Here is a 17840-nt window from a genome sequence, read left to right as displayed (position 1 = left end):
AGCCGTGACAGTCTCGCGCGGATTTAACAGCTCATAGTACACTATCCCACCAAATACAGAGCATTACTTTTCAACCGTGAATATTGCGTCTCGGAGTGGATTTTGATGATCCACCCATGATTTTCTGCGTTTCGGATTATCAAAATAGATCCACTTTTCATCCCCAGTAACAATCCGAGACAAAAGACTCTTCTTTTTTTGCCTGGCGATCAACGAAATGCAAATGTTCAAATGGCACTTTCCGATAATTGATGTCGAACCCATTTCCTTCCTTTCTGAATTTTTCCCATTTCATGTAAATGTTTGGTATCTGTTGTACGATCAACATTTAATGCTCTGGCAAGAGATGGATTCCACCACGATAAAATGACTCTTCTTTTCAGTTGATCCATTCGTCGACGAATTTTCGCACTTCTTCCAAATTATCAAAGTGTGTATCCTCTAAAGCGTCTTGCATCGACCGGAACAAATAATAATCGCATGGAGAATACGCGGGGTGCGGTAAGACTTGCCATTCGAGCTCTAATAGTGTTTGTTTCACTGATGACGCAACGTCAGGTCGAGCGTTGTCACGAAGAAGAATCACTTTCCGTCGTTTACTCGCAATTGGTGGTCGTTTTTCGTCCAATGCTTGCTTCAACTTGTACAATTGGTGTCGATAACGATCAGCCGTGACAGTCTCGTGCGGATTTAACAGCTCATAGTACACTATCCCACCAAATACAGAGCATTACTTTTCAACCGTGAATATTGCGTCTCGGAGTGGATGTTGATGCTTCGCCTGGATCCACCCATGATTTTCCGCGTTTCGGATTATCAAAATAGATCCACTTTTCATCCCCAGTAACAATCCGAGACAAAAGACTCTTCTTTTTTTGCCTGGCGATCAACGAAATGCAAATGTTCAAATGGCACTTTCCGATAATTGATGTCGAACCCATTTCCCTCCTTTCTGAATTTTTCCCATTTCATGTAAATGTTTGGCAACTGTTGTACGATCAACATTTAATGCTCTGGCAAGTTCCGAAGTGGGTCGTGTTGGATTTTCGTGCAAGAATGCTTGCAAATCTGCATTTTCAAGCTTTCTTGGTTGTCCCGAGCGTTCTTTGTCCTTAATTGATGGGGCAGAATCACCATAAGTTTCGACAAGAATTCTATAACCGTGAGCCGCAGTTTTCTTTTGATTAAAAAACAAAAGCAACGCATGTCGAAAATGCTAAAAAGCTTTCGGAAGTTGCATTTTTACGATGATATAAACACGACTGTTGCATCTATTGCTATAATGCTACTAAATGTGATGGATAATGTCAAGACCGTAAGAAACAACAGCTATTGGAAGAAACTGACACTACAGCCATCTGTTGCAAAACCCTCAAAACTAAATCACACTCCTAATACTATCAATTTGTTCGAGTGGATTTATTTCTCTCCGCTGATTAGATTATTAAAATCGCAAGCAGGAGGATACGTAAGGCCTGCATATGTAAGGCTCGTAGCAAAGATCGAGCGCTGCATAGACTAAGCTATTAGCGACGACAATGAAGCGGTCAGTGCCGATAATTTAGATGACATCATCACGGGATGGAGGCAAATTCGTGACGGAATATCGCAGCTTCAGCTGGTGCAATGACAGCTTCGTACGACGAAGTTCCTGATGTGGCAGATCGTTCGATGATTATTAGAATTAATGAGTTGATACTTGAGCATTTTTAGCATAGATGCGATCTAAATTGTCGGATTAATTTCCATGTCGTTCGAGAGTATCTCTTTGGCTGCCCGTCAGAGTAATATAACGGATACTCGGTAAAATCGGCGCCTCCTCTCGAGCATTCCGCGAGCGGGCGATTAATAACCGACTTCGTAAACTCGCGACGATTCGTTTCTCTTGGAAAGTTTCGTAATTACTGATAATCTCGAACGAGGGGCAAACGATCGGCGGAAATCTCGGCGGAGCGGGCGAGAAAAAAAGACGGCGCTAGGAGAAAGATTTCCCGTCCGCCGGCGGAAGGAAGCGCCGAGATAAAAGACTTACCGGCCGATTAATAAATCGAGTGTCTAATTGAACGAACACCTCTCGAGGAAGATTCAATTCGGCACGTCGCCGATGAGTTATTTCTCGCTACCTTTGTTACCTCGCGAATAAATAGGACGCAGCCGACGAGGGAAATTGTGTTAAGGAATCTGGTTGAGATTGCTTTTCGAATTTCTTTTACGAGTCGCGCCATGTACCGCGCGATCGATCAGAATCGACTGGCTGTTTTGATTGATTGAATCAAAGGAGTTTCGTCTTTAGAGTCCCCGCGCATCGCATCCTTGCTGGTACCGTGTCGTTACGCTAAAAGCTGATTGAAAAAGAAGCGGAAGGGTTAGCGGCTGACACGCGTGAACTGCACGAGAGGTAAATTTACGTTATCAGACGACGGTCGACGCGACGGAAGATTAATGAAAGTCGTTACACGATAGTCGGGACAATGTCACGTTGGGGAAACCCGGCAGGGTGGAAGCGGGCTTAAGAGAATAAGTAAGGCACCCCCAGGGCGAGGCGAGCGGGAAGTACGAAATAAGTGAGGGATAAACGTGAGCGTGGCTACCGGGCTGCGCGGGGGCGCAGAATTAAGGGAATTGGAACAGATTTACTTGACTTTCGATCCTTTGGTCCATCCTTCCACGTGCAAGGGCTCAACGTCGCGTTGTCGTGGCTCGAAAAGGGAAACCCCTCGATTACACTCGTGTACTTCTCTTTGTTTTCACATTTGACGCAAATTTCTATTAGAAATTAATTCTTCCTAAGCTCTTTATTGTTTTAAGAAGATTTAAAATTACTCTCTTCTTATAACTCTTCTTTTTTTTCTAAAAGGAGAGAGAGAGAGAGCAACGTAATCGATTTTCAAATCTTCTTTAATAAGAAAGGAAAAGTTAAACACTCATGTTCTCTCTTCTTTCTCTTCGTTTCCTCGCTCCTTATTTATCAAGATTAAGAACCCATTAGCTACCATCTAGATCGCAAGAAATAATAAAGCTGAATTTATTGCATGTTTGTCGAAATCAATGCGCGAGATCGGACAAGTAAGGGCAACTCAGAGCTGGCGGAAAAGATCTTTATTAATTATTAGGTTGTTCATTAAGTTCTGCGGTTTTTTTGCCCTAAATTAAAACATAAATCTATTGTACTTACACATTTATTCAATCTAGAATGTATTGTCCATCTTGATCGACCACCTTCTGCCAACGTTCTGGAAGGGACATAATGCCGCGTTTGTAGAAGTCGCGCGACTTCTGCGCGAAAAAGTCCTTCAAGTACGTTTGAATATCGTCCACTGAATTAAAGCGCTGCCCGTCGAGATTGTTTTCGAGTGACCGGAACAGATGGTAATCCGACGGCGCAAGGTCTGGGGAGTACGGTGGGTGCTGCATGACTTCCCAGCCAAAGCGCTTCAACTTCTTCTTGGTCACCGAAGCAGTGTGTGGTTTGGCGTTGTCGTGGTGGAAGACAACGCCCTTCCTGTTCGCCAATTCCGGCCGCTTCTCCGCCACTGCCTGCTTCAATTTTTCTAACTGAGCGCAATGCTTCTCGGCGTCGATGGTCCGACCGCGCGGAAGCAGCTCGAAGTACAGGACGCCTCGCCAATCCCATCACACACTCAGCATCACTTTCTTCGGATGCAAATCCGCTTTGGCAACCGATTGTGACGACTCACCCGGACCGCACCATGACCGCTTGCGTCGAATGTTGTTATGTACCACCCATTTTTCATCTCCCGTGACCACCCGTTTGAGAAAGGCCTCCAGCGAGTTCCATTTCAGCAGGGATTCACAGATCATGACGCGGTCCAAAATGTTCTTTTCGGTGAGCTCGTGAGGGACCCAAACATCTGCTTTTTTCGACATCCCAAGCCGTTTTAATCGCTGCGCAACCGTTGTATGGGCGATGTCGAAGCGCTCCGCGATCTCCCGCGTCGTCAGGTGTCGGTCTGCTTTGATTGCGGCGACGATTTGGTCGTCGTCAGCGGTGGATGGACGACCGGAGCGAGCAGCATCGGAGACGTTCACATCTCCGGAACGAAAGCGCGCAAACCAACGCTGACAAGTGTCAGCGCTTATGGCCGAGTCCCCGTACACGCGACATATCTCACGTTGCGCGTCTGTCGCTTTTACTCCTTTGCGGAAGAAAAATAGCAAAATGTGCCGAAAATGCACCTTTTGATCCTCCATTTTCAATGAATAGCGCGTACACTCAACACGTCAAAACGCAACAAAGACTCTGGCGAAATGTCAAGCGTTGTCTAACCTGTCACGGAGTACGCGGCAATCCGCGGATCAGGCGATGCATGCTATCTTTTTCAATGGACAAACGCTATCTATCGAGAAAACCGCAGAACTTAATGAACAACCTAATATTTTCGATTCTCGATGTGAGACATATATATCTTCGCGGACCCATAACGGGCATCCATTATGAACGTCCATGTATATATTTCATATAGTTCACGACTCCTATGGTATACCATGGACCTTGTCATTTAACGTTGACGGAAGGGAGTGAGCAAGAGTCTCTCTCTCTCTCTCCATTATATGGCGAATCCTCCGCAACGAGTTCAAACATCTGTGCCACCCCGCAGTATCACCACCAGCACACCCGCGCGCCCTCCGGGCAGGTATGTGTTTATTAAATTTAGAATTAGGCGAGCCGGCTGGCGACTCGAATTCCGTCGCTCTCCAGAAACGGCCTGCGGCGAATCAGCCATTGTCCGTTGCCAGTTTAGCGCGTGTACGTGCACTTATGCGCACGGCAGGCACATAAAGAACGCCACCCGCGCGCATATTTTCTCTCCCCCGTGTCCTCCGCGACGCGACACGATGCACTCTCTCTCACACTCTTTTTCTTCGCGGCGTCTGCAGAATCCCCGAAATGATTTGCGGCTCTGTGGCGATCCTTCGGCTTGGCAGGCTCGGTCGACCCATGTAGTTGATTAAAGGGCTGTTTAATTAAGCACACGAATGATTAACAGGGATGTTTCAGCAAGCAGGAATTTTCTGAATGGGGTTTATCTTAGTTATATCGGATTTAGTTTAGTCTCATTGTTCGTGACGAGAGTTTAGAAACGCAAAACGGAAATGTGTCCTTATTTCTGCAGCATGTGGTTCTCTTCTCACAGAATATCAAAGAAAGGATACGATTAGAGGGATAAACCCCGCACTTCTGGCGGCGGTTTAACCTCGGAATAAGCGGTGTCGGTTTGTTCCGACGAGCACTCGTGGTGGAAAGTTTTAATGATACTTGTTTATTGCTACGAGTAGCCGCTCCCTGTGGAAAAGCGTCGTTTATCCGTAAATTTCAAAAAAAGTCAAAACTGGCAAATTTCGGCACAAAAGTAATCAACGCATCTACCCGTTTTTCGCGAGGTGTTACTTTATCCCCGCGCTCAGTTTTCCGTTTTATTTGCCGCGTCGCTGAAGATTTCGTCTTCCGGCGGACATTAAAGACAAGAGAACCCGAAAGAAAATGTAAAGAAATGCAATCGTGGTAAAAAAGAATAAAAAACAGAGCGAGCGAAATTTAGCGAGATGCCGTTCGTCCGACATCCGGAGGAAGTTCGTCGCTGTACACGGTGGTGGCGGTTTGACGGTGACGACTGCGGCTTCCGAGGATAATTACAGCGTAATTTTAATTAAAGGAGGGTCGCGGGGCCACAGGCGGGACATGGCGAGCCGAAGGCGAGGCGAACGTCTCCGCTCACGGGGACGTGCGAATTAACTTAACCCTAGCTTCCGACCCGCGTCAGTTTTTTCTCCCCTTCCCCTTTTCTCGCTTTCTTTTTTCTCTCATTTTCTTTCTGTTGCCTCCACGCCCGTCGCTTCTTACGTCGGCGCAGCTGAGGAGCAGTCGTCCCTTTCATCTCGGCTCTGTCAGCTTCGTCTTCTGCCGGCTGCTTTGCTTTCTGCCGCTGCCGGGTATAAAGTTGCGCGGCGGCGGTTGCTTGTATTCCCGCGGCTTTTCAAATTATATGTTCAACTTATTTTCCCGGCCCCGCCGCCCCGGGGATTTTCCAGCGCGGCGGGTTACGGCGGGGTCGGACGGAAGAGCGGATTCCACCCTGAAGATTCCGCGGCGGCATCGGAGACGGGCGGTGTTCCCTCATCCCCTCGTCAAAGGCACGAGGACTTTATTAAGCGCCGAAGGAGGCGCATGATTCGATTCGATTTTTGCGCGACGCAGCCAATCCCTTTGAGGAGCGATTATTTGATGTTTTCCTAGCGAGTGCTTCAAGTAAGGGGCTTTATGTTTAAGGGAATGCCACGTGTCATCGCGCGAGAGGCGCTCTGATGCTTTACTTTGCTTAACATTTATGATACAATGTTTTTTGAAATTGCTACTCGAGACACTCCTCGTTTCAATCCAGAATATTTTCACTGTATCCCATAAACGCGAACACTTCAAACATCCCTCATCGTCCAGTTACTTCAAATCCACCCTAGTGTTTTCAGTTCGCGTTTATCGCGCGTTTCAAACGGAATTAACAGTTTGCCGCCGAACATTATCTCGACAGGTCTTCGAGTGGTGGTAGATAACAGTGTCGATGTCAATTCTGTCCAAAGTCCTTCGCGAAGGGATTAAATCGATAGCGGCCGACGCGGAAGCGCGCATACATTGTCGCGATGACGGGAAACTCGAAACTGCCTCCTGGACGACCACCCGTCTCATCCCCCGCTGCCGGCCTTCGCCGTAAGCCACGGCGGTGCATTTAATTCCCTCGTGCTTGAAGACCTACGACGACGACAACGGTGGCATTTTTCCTGACTACTAGCTCACCCTGCGGGACCGTTCGCACCCCCCCCCCCCGCGCCTTTTTACTCTTTCCTTAATGGGCACTTCTCGCGCGGTGCTCGTATAACATCAAACCGTCTTTACTGGACGCACGCACGTTCCGCGCGATCGGCGCGAGTAGAAGCCGTCGTCGCCGAGCGGACGCGACTACGTGACGATTCCGCGTATCTACCGCGTGCTACCGGATCACAGAAGCAGCCCTACTTCTTTCCCGTCGTGGTCGAATATTTTCACCCCACGAGGGCGAAACCGCAGCAAGACTCGAGTTTCGCGACACCGGATGGGGGTGAGAGGGTGGCGAAGAAAAGCGGCGTTAAAACCGGCGTTCCTTAACAGTGCCACTAAACGTGGCGGCTCCTGCCTCCCTCAGTAGCTTTCCACCCTTTCCATAAGTTAGCGGCCTCTTTAACGCCGGTGTAGCGTTCTGCTTAACGTTTACGGCGGCGCGACCCGACGCGCGGACCCGGGCTGACGGATATTTTATATTTTATAATGCCGCCTATAACGCGGAGGAAAAGAGAGCGCCAGGGAATGGGTCTCGTTACTGTTTTACGCGAAGCTTTTTCATGGATCGAGATCGCGCAGGCGATTTTACACAGTTCGCGACGGTCATCCCGCATGAACCCTCCCCCCAAAGTAAATAGCGTCCTCTCATCCAAAGTGAGTCGTGCAAATTGCGAACTGCACGCTGCACCCTTCGGCGTTCAGGCGGATTAATCGACCGCGGCGCGCGTAGCCGCGCGTCGGCTCCCGATATTTAAAAGGATCCCATCGCATTTATCACTTCCGCCAATCAAAGTTATTGGCGCGATCGCCGCACAGTATCGGCCGACAGTTTCGAGTCATTCGCGAGTCAGCGGGCCGTTTGAAAAGGGCCAGGCGGCAAGTATTAGGTTGGCAAATAAGTTCGTTCGGTTTTTGCTTCGGTGCAACTTCTTTCCAATTCACTCTTGTTTTTCTCGATACTATCGCGCAACTTCAGAGCGCATTTAAAAGTACATGTTTCACATAGCCTTTCTGTAAATTTTGGTTTGACTAACATCAATATTGTGTGTGCTGCGTAGCTGTAAAAATGGAAGTAAATAACGTGCATTATCGTCATATTTTGCTCTATTATTTCAAGAAGAGCAAACGAGCTGCAAAGGCTCATAAAAAGATATGCCGTGTTATGGAGATGATGCCTTAACAGAACGCGTATGTCAAAAGTGGTTCGCCAAATTCCGTTCTGGAGATTTCGACGTCAATGATGCGCCTCGCTCCGGTCGCCCGATCGAGATTGATTCAAGTAATGTCAAAGCTATCGTCGATAAAAATCCATCCCAAGCACTTAATATATCTCATATAAAGCGTAGAAAACAATTTGCGCCAACTGGAATACGTTTCTCGGCTCAATGTGTGGGTGCCGCATGAATTAACCGAGGCCAACTTGGCCACTCGCATATCCATCTGCGATTTGCTGCGGAAACGTCAAGAAAACGATCAATTTTTGAAGCGGTTAGTGACAGGAGATGAAAAATGGGTCGTCTATGAGAATGTAACGCGGAAAAGATCATGGGGACACAGCAGCGAGCCACCACAAACAACCTCGAAGGCAGGATTGCATCCGAAGAAGATCATGCTCTCCGTATGGTGGGATTTCAAAGGTGTCATTTACTACGAGCTGTTACCGTCAAGCAAAACGATTGATTCAACCACATACTGCTCGCAGTTAACAAAATTGGACCAAGCACTCCGCAAAAAACGTCCAGAATTGATAAATCGAAAAGGTGTTGTCTTCCACCACAATAACGCCAGACCTCACACATCATTGACAACTCGGAACAAATTACTCAGTCTTGGCTGGGATGTTTTGCCTCATCCTGCGTATTCACCGGACCTGGCCCCTTCCGATTATCATTTATTCCGGTCGTTGCAGAACTCTTTGAACGGAAAAATCTTCAAGGATGAAGAGAACGTCAAAAGACACCTGGATTGGTTTTTCGCCGATAAGCCTCGGATGTTTTACGAACGCGGCATAATGAAGTTGGTGGAAAGATGGCAAGAAGTCATCAATAAAAATGGTCAATATATAATTGATTAAAATTGATTTCGTGTATCAAAAAAATTGTATTTTATTCCACCTTAAAAAACCGAACCAAATTATTTGCCAACCCAATATATCGTTCAACTTAATTTAATTTGACGCGTTCACAGAGACTCGCAGGCACGCTTTGTCGGCGCTTTGCGGCGTGTTCGATTAGATCGTCACGCGGCAGGATCCGAATCACTCGTCGAATTCTTCGGCCGCGCGAGGTACAGACGAGTCGCCGACGCACGAGCGCGCAAAAGAGATTTAATTAATACAATTGACCCGGGAGAGAGCGACCTTCCTCTCTCTTGCTGGTCGCCTTGCAATTTCAATTCCTCTCTCGGAATGCGCGCGCCACCGAGCGTGAAGCGTCGACGAGTCGCCGGCCCAGGTCATCGGGACGTCGTCCGTCTGGATTAAACGCATTTTCCAAATTCCACGATTCACGACGCGCCCTCTTGACGGCCCTTTGACGAGCGACATCGCGCTCCGGTGGCGAACAACTTCTTTCCGCGGCAAAGTCGAATTCTCTCACCCTGCGAGCATGCGGGGGACTTGGGGACTCCGGGTGACTAGCGGAGAGCTAGTTCGCTCGGCGAACGGTTTGACACGCGCCCCTCACGCTCTCCCGTCCGGGCATAACCGAGTGTGCGCCGAATTCTGGATGGCGATGTGCATCTGGGCGCGATCTCGCGCATCGCACGTGCGATCAAACGCGCGCATTCCGATCGCGCTGCGAAATCGATAGGCGCTCTCAGTAGTGCGCTCAGAAATTTACGCGTGCCTATTGCGAACACGCAGGCCCGGCGGTAATTAAACCTGTCATTGCACCGAGGTACAACAGAGGGACAGAGACAGGAACGGAGAGAGCGCAACCGACAGGCGTACTTGTCGCTTTACGCAAACCGTTTAGAAACGACATTTTTGTTCCCCGGCTGGCGCGTCGTGTGCGCGCTCGCTCGCTCGCGCTTCCTTCTTTTTCCTTTTTTTTCGCGCCCTCCGTCCTAATAATGCTCGTGTCACCGGCAGGCGCATTAACGTGCGCTTTCCTTTAAATAACGCGCGGCGAGAGCAAGAAAACGCACGTCAGTCTGTTCAAACGACCGAGCCTGACTCGAGCGCCGAGCTTAATTAATGCCGGCGCCGCGTAAATTTCGTCGCGCCGAAAAATTGCGACGAGCGGATAAACTCGCGCCTGATCACGCGGCGATTGTAGATTTAAAACGCGGGCATCGTGCGAGCGGAACGCACGCGTCTGAAAAGTCTCGGCGTGTAAAAGCGCGCCGAATCAACGTCGAGAACTTATTTTATACCGCAACGGCGCGAGTTTATCTGAAATCTACAAATTTAACCGATATCGGACCCGAATCCGCAACTTTATTCGCGTAGCGCCGAGCGTTTGAAGCATCACCGCGGATATCTGTTTTCCCCATTCTCTCTCTCGCCGAGAAGGGAGAATCCCATTGTACTCCACCTCTTTCTTATATCCGAGGTTCCTCTCGTGCTCGGCGGTCCACGAGAAATGAGCCGTATCAAAGTTATCAAATTGAATTGTAACGAATGGTTACGCAAAGCACGCCGTGTCCCCTGTACATAGTGTAGACTCGAGTCTGCGTCGGAACGTATGAGAGCATGCATCTTCCTCAGCATCGATATTACTTACGGCGCAGAACAAAAATATGGGGAAGAAAATTGAAAAGGAAGAATTACGAGACAAATCACGTTTGTTTCGATATATTTCTCTTTCGCGCGCAAATATCCCCTTCTCGTCAAACGACAATTACATTTATCATTTTCATGGTCCCGAGCGAGAGAGACATTCGCAGCCTCATCGTCGGTCGCTCCTCGTGGCATCAATCGAGATATAATCCGCGACATGTCCCGGCGTTTTACCGAGCAACGATTGTTCCGCGATACGAGGTCGGAGCAAGTCTGCGGTCGGAACGTCTCTACATGCGTACAAGTGGGTGCGAAAATGCCTTTATTTTCAATTTTCATAATAGCCGTATCGACCGGTCTGTCTCGACAAGCGTAGAACTGAGGCCGTATACGCGCCACGCACATATATATATATATATATATATATATATATATATACGGACGGATAGGTGGGACACGATATAATCGAAAAGGGTGATGCGCGAGCGGGGGGAGGGGGGATCAAGGGGTACGACTATAACGGGTAGCGCAGAAGAGGACGAGGTAGATATCAATCATAGGGGGCTCAAGCCTGTCAGGCCACACTGACTGCGCACGATGATAAAGACACCGAAATCGAGCGACGCGGGCTCTGCCTCGCACGCTCTTGCCTCCGCCCTTTAAACTTTAAAGAGAAACAAGTTGTACCCCGTCGTCGGGGAGTTTGCCACTTTTTATTACGGTGCAACGGCGCCGCGACGTCAACGTCGCGCGTGCGAGCGTGCAAGTGACGAAGACTTGCCGCGCGCGGATGCCAACGCGGAAACCTGAAATTAAGGGTGACGTAGAGTCCGCGTCGGATTTGCGCCTCGTTCCGTTTCGGCGAGAACTTTCGGGTCCGATCTTCGTTACATCGAGATCGCGTTTTTCACGGCGATTTTCACGAGGTTCTGCGCAGCTCTTTCCTTCCTGCCCCTGCCGGTCGCGCCGCGTTCGGGATTTACGGTCGGTTTTGCGGATGATTTCGGTAAACCCGGGCGTATAAATCGCATATCGTATTTACAAGCCGTGTTACAGCCGGGCTGCATAACCGCGCCCGGTATTTTATACGCGCGCGCGTTGCACACTCCGACGAAAGAACTTCGGAGGTGCCGGGAAAGTCACGCGAAGGAGGACAGAATGGAAAACAATAACTTTTTCATTTACCCGAGCGGGGCATTACCGCGGTATAAGCGCGCGGGGGTTGCACGATAAAGCTGAGTCGACGACGAACCCCGTCGTACGTCGCGTTTTACCTTCCTTTCGCGGAAAAACAACTGTGATATCGAGTGTAGTCTTGCACGCGTATACAGGGTGGCCCATTTTACTTTATACAGTCGATTTTTTAAAAAACTAAAAGAGATACGAAAAAATGTTTCAGACAGACATGTCACGATTTCGAGGGGGACATAAGATGATACCATCGGTTTGACCTTGAATAGTCGTTTGAAGGTCACGCGAAGATCACCTTCAATTTCTTAAATTGAAACCCCAACTTTTTATTGCAGATTCTTATTCTCCATCGAAAAGTAAGTAACTTTTGTCTGAAACATTTTTCCGAAAAATGTCATCTTATGTCCTTAAAATGATCTTCAAGATGAGTTTTGAGGACATTTTAAGGACATAAGATGACATTTTTCGGAAAAATGTTTCAGACAAAAGTTGCATGTTTTCTTGCGTAGAATCCGAATCCGTAATAAAAAATACCATGTCTCATTAAAAAAAAATTTCAGAATTCTAACTTCCGGTCTGAAATTTTTTTAACGAGACATGGTATTTTTTATTACGGATTCGGATTCTACGCGAGAAAACATGCAACTTTTGTCTGAAACATTTTTCCGAAAACTGTCATCTTATGTCCTTAAAATGATCTTCAAGATGAGTTTTGAGGACATTTTAAGAACATAAGATGACATTTTTCGGAAAAATGTTTCAGACAAAAGTTACTTACTTTTCGATGGAGAATAAGAATCTGCAATAAAAAGTTGGGGTTTCAATTTAAGAAATTGAAGGTGATCTTCGCGTGACCTTCAAACGACTATTCAAGGTCAAACCACCATTGGTACCATATCATCTTATGTCCCCCTCGAAATCGTGACATGTCTGTCTGAAACATTTTTTCGTATCTCTTTTAGTTTTTTAAAAAATCGACTGTATAAATTAAAATGGGCCACCCTGTATATTATTGCATCCTGGGTAGTCTCAGGAAACCATCCTGCGGTACACGAACAGCTGATTGCCGTCGAAATAATCAACAATTAAAATAAGGAAACGTCTAACAAGGGAAGGTTTTTAGGTGTTACACTCGGATTTCAAAAAGTTTTTGCATGCAGGTCCCCAAATAGAAGAAACAAATAAAAGTAGCGGCCCAAATGCATATTTGCGCGCTACGTGCGCAATTTTCGATGTTAGGTTAATTACTCAAAAATGCTATTTCCAATCGAATTCTTTACATTTTTTATTTCACCTAACGCACATTTATATTGCTTTGAATAATTTTGTGTGTGTGCGTGCGCGCGCGTATGTGCTTCTGTGTGCGTGTGTGTACTTGTGTGTGTTTAGAAAATACGAGCGTCTAATGTAATCTCGTGCCGCGCGAGCACAGTGCGTATAAAAGGCCCATTGCTCAAGAATGGTATTTGCATCGTAACTTTTTTAATTTTTTACTGCAACTGCCAACGCACACAATTTGGAATAATTGTACATTGCGCAAATCGTAGTTTGCTCTTTCTGCGTGATTTATTGTACGCGACTTTAAATAGATTTGATCAGAATCCATAACGAGGACATAAAAGACCTGGTCAAGGGAGGTTTTTAATTCTTTCAGTTTTAATTTCTTTTTAAAGCGTTGTGCATTAGGTGAAATAAAAAATGTAAAGAATTCGATTGGAAACAGCATTTTTGAGTAATTAACCTAACATCGAAAATTGCGCACGTAGCGCGCAAATATGCATTTGGGCCGCTACTTTTATAATTTTTTTTCTATTTGGGGACCTCCCTACCTGCATGCAAAAAATGTTTGAAATCCGAGTGTAACACCTAAAAACCTTTCCTCGTAAGAGGCAGTAACGAACGTATACTTGTTGAATCTAATGCAAAAAGCAAAAGAGAAATATTATCTTGAATATTGAGCGTGAAGTGAAGATTTCGGGAGAGTGTGATTGAAAATATAGTGGATATGTGCTGAATCTACGAGTGAACAATATTTGTTGGACAATTGTAACAATTGTTCCACGCGCATCAAGATTTACGTTTTCTTTCTGTGTCGCAGGAATCATCGTTCACCCCTGGTGCATCCTGGATGGCTAGAGTCGACGACAATTTGAAGGATCCTTCGGACACCTCGCGGCGTTTCTTCACCTGTAAGTCTTATTCATGCTGATGATTATTGCGATCCGATAACGATAATATGCGAACCATCGAAATGTCGCGATTTGCAATAATGCTCATTCGATATTCGCGTTTTTTTTAGTTTTGAGACTTGAAACATTCGATCAATTATAAATTTATATTTATTCATAAATTCGCGATAAATTCCGAAAAATATATTAAGCGCTTTATCGCGGATAATATGGCATCTCTGCTTCAACTGACGAATATCCTCCTTTGATATCGGAAAAGCAGGAACGCAAGAGTACTTGCGCAAGCTGATACTCGAATAACTTTTTTATCGGAGACACTTGATTGTCTTCGCGCTTCGCGTTGCCTCTCGCGGTGTGCCTGTTGCGCGCGTAGCCCGCCGCACGGTAATAATTGCCTGTCAAGTAACGGCAATATAGCGTAACCTAGATTCGCGATATATTGTAATTTCCGCGTAGCACGCGCGCGCGTGTGTGTTGGTGTGGAGGGTGCGCCGGTGACGAGTGGGGCACGTAACACCGCGAAAGATTAATATGTACCTTTAAACGCGAAAAGCAATTGCAAGAGTGCTTCACGCGATAATTAACCCCGGACTCCCCCATGTCCTCGGAGCGCGTTGCGGAAGCTACAGCCGCCATAAAGATAGTTCTTACGAGCAGCACGCTAATTTTCGAAACCTTCAGCAGTACAGGGGTGCAGGACCATCTTTTCCTTTATAATCGGTAAGTCGTAAGACACGCCGCGCGGCGGTGATGGACGCCCGGCGATACCGATCTGGCAAACTTCCGGTCCAACCTCTGGCTCCGTCGCATACGTGTACGGGGGTAAGCGCGCAATATTCCGCGAGCGAGCTGTCGGGGCCATCAACGTCTTCGTGGGATTTATCGTGACGTTACACGCGAGCCCTTCCGCCTACACCCTTCCGTCTTTCCGCCGGAAAACTTTTTCAATTCGTGCCGTTTTCGCCTATTAGCGCCCGCGCGAATTTGCCTGGCTATTAATCCTGCTTCAGAGCTTTTTTCCTTCTTTTCTTTCGTTCTTCTGTCTCTGTCTCGCGAGCGCGCGCGTACATCCGCCGGAAAGGCGGCCAGCCGGGTGGTTGGCCGATGAGGGTGGCGGTGGGTGAGTGTTCGCGTGATATCCGTACGACATCTCAGCCGCGCTTGCGTCTCCCGCTTGCATCTTGCTCTCTTTCTCTCTCGTTCTTTCTTCTGTCCCGTTCCGCGCGGAAAATTCGCGTCCGCGCGATTACGCGTCGATCCCGATTTATTTATTCGCAGTCGGATAATTCGTTTATCGCGAATGACGAGTCGAACACGAGGACGAGGAGCAGGCTAGCGCTGACAGGTAAGGGATGAAATATGCACCGCGAACTTTTGAATATGCATGATCATGAGGAAGGGAGAAAGCAGCGTCGTAGCCGAAGCGTCCGGTCGCATCTTTTGTTTTCGGTCTGACAAATCTATTTTCGACGCTGCGTATCGTCCAGTCTCGTCCGTTAACGCTACCTTGCGTTATACATATATATATATTGTTAAGGGGGTATTCTAGTGTAAAAGCGGAATTTGTATGATATTTTGGTGAATTTTTTTTGAAAAAAGTATGAGGTTTTTTGAGGCAGGATTTTCCCTGCTTATTCATACATATTTGGTGTATGTTTCCAAATTTTTGTATTAGACAATAACTATAAATAAGCGCTGCACATGATATTAAATAAGAACATAAAAAAAACAGTTGGTCCATGGTTCCCGTGATTTCAGCTGTTCTGCTCATCTGAAACAAAAAAGCCAAAGAGATTCTTAATTAGTATGAGTGTGGCTATAGCAGGTACCAGACTGAAAAACAAATGTTGAAAATTTAAAACATGACTTCATTGAGAAAATTAAGTTTCGATTTGTGCCATTTTTTTCACCATTGAAGGGCTGTAGAAATTCCAAAAAACAATATTTCGACTTGATTGCGGTAGGGGCTATAGCCACACATATACTGAAGATGTGTGCAAAAGCCTGAGTCAATTGATTAACTGGTTTTTGAGATGTCATGGGAACCAATTTGAAAAACATGGTTTCGAGAAAAACACGTTTAAAGTTTTTCATACTGATTACACAGAGATAATGTTACTTACGATCAATCGGCTAGTCCAGGGCCGTACAGGGGACATTCCTCTTGTTCGTAGAAGTCCTGCAGAGCCGATCTCTCTTCCCTGCGATTCATTCTCTGAGCTCGAGAGAAGGTAGTGGAGCGCCGCTCCGAGCGGGTGATACGAGCTTCGTTCCGGGAGTTTGCGTGCATCACCGCTTGCTGACCAATACTAACTCCCATCACGTTCATAAGTTTGAAAATTGGCATAAATCCTTTATTGAAAATTATAACTGCCAAGAATGTTGCTATTTCAACAACTTTCACGCCAGCATGGAGATGTTTTGGAGCAAAAGTCCAAATCAATGAATTTAGAGATTCATTGTACTATATTAACCTGTACTGTACAAAGGCTCCAATTCAAATGTACGACCTTCAAAGAATAACTATTTTCCGACCCTACCTAAAATACTAACACAATGCTTTGTTGTGTGCCGCGCGGTCCAACCGCCGAGCGCGCGCCAGAGGTTATTTCCTATTACTTTGTTAATTTTGCGAATCGGGCTAAATCTTCTCGCAGACATATTTTCCATACCATATACTTGCAAACTGTGCCAAAAAAATTCGATTTTTCTGACATGCTACACTAGAATACCCCCTTAAGGGGGTATTCTAGTGTAAAAGCGGAATTTGTATGATATTTTGGTGAATTTTTTTTGAAAAAAGTATGAGGTTTTTTGAGGCAGGATTTTCCCTGCTTATTCATACATATTTGGTGTATGTTTCCAAATTTTTGTATTAGACAATAACTATAAATAAGCGCTGCACATGATATTAAATAAGAACATAAAAAAAACAGTTGGTCCATGGTTCCCATGATTTCAGCTGTTCTGCTCATCTGAAACAAAAAAGCCAAAGAGATTCTTAATTAGTATGAGTGTGGCTATAGCAGGTACCAGAATGAACAACAAATGTTGAAAATTTAAAACATGACTTCATTGAGAAAATTAAGTTTCGATTTGTGCCATTTTTTTCACCATTGAAGGGCTGTAGAAATTCCAAAAAACAATATTTCGACTTGATTGCGGTAGGGGCTATAGCCACACATATACTGAAGATGTGTGCAAAAGCCTGAGTCAATTGATTAACTGGTTTTTGAGATGTCATGGGAACCAATTTGAAAAACATGGTTTCGAGAAAAACACGTTTAAAGTTTTTCATACTGATTACACAGAGATAATGTTACTTACGATCAATCGGCTAGTCCAGGGCCGTACAGGGGACATTCCTCTTGTTCGTAGAAGTCCTGCAGAACCGATCTCTCTTCCCTGCGATTCATTCTCTGAGCTCGAGAGAAGGTAGTGGAGCGCCGCTCCGAGCGGGTGATACGAGCTTCGTTCCGGGAGTTTGCGTGCACCACCGCTTGCTGACCAATACTAACTCCCATCACGTTCATAAGTTTGAAAATTGGCATAAATCCTTTATTGAAAATTATAACTGCCAAGAATGTTGCTATTTCAACAACTTTCACGCCAGCATGGAGATGTTTTGGAGCAAAAGTCCAAATCAATGAATTTAGAGATTCATTGTACTATATTAACCTGTACTGTACAAAGGCTCCAATTCAAATGTACGACCTTCAAAGAATAACTATTTTCCGACCCTACCTAAAATACTAACACAATGCTCTGTTGTGTGCCGCGCGGTCCAACCGCCGAGCGCGCGCCAGAGGTTATTTCCTATTACTTTGTTAATTTTGCGAATCGGGCTAAATCTTCTCGCAGACATATTTTCCATACCATATACTTGCAAACTATGCCAAAAAAATTC

General features: G+C 46.2%; 1 long non-coding RNA gene across 1 annotated transcript in view; it reads left to right on the top strand.

Moving 5' to 3' along the window:
- Positions 1–17840, top strand: part of LOC113563239 — a 138418-nt gene that overhangs the window by 21541 nt on the left and 99037 nt on the right. The window contains exon 2 of the long non-coding RNA XR_003407381.1: positions 13843–13933. This is a non-coding gene — a long non-coding RNA (uncharacterized LOC113563239). The remainder of the gene's footprint in view (positions 1–13842; positions 13934–17840) is intronic.

Source organism: Ooceraea biroi, chromosome 13, assembly GCF_003672135.1.
Source record: "Ooceraea biroi isolate clonal line C1 chromosome 13, Obir_v5.4, whole genome shotgun sequence".
Classification (NCBI taxonomy): Eukaryota; Metazoa; Arthropoda; class Insecta; order Hymenoptera; family Formicidae; genus Ooceraea; species Ooceraea biroi.
This window is presented reverse-complemented; position numbering and strand designations above follow the sequence as displayed.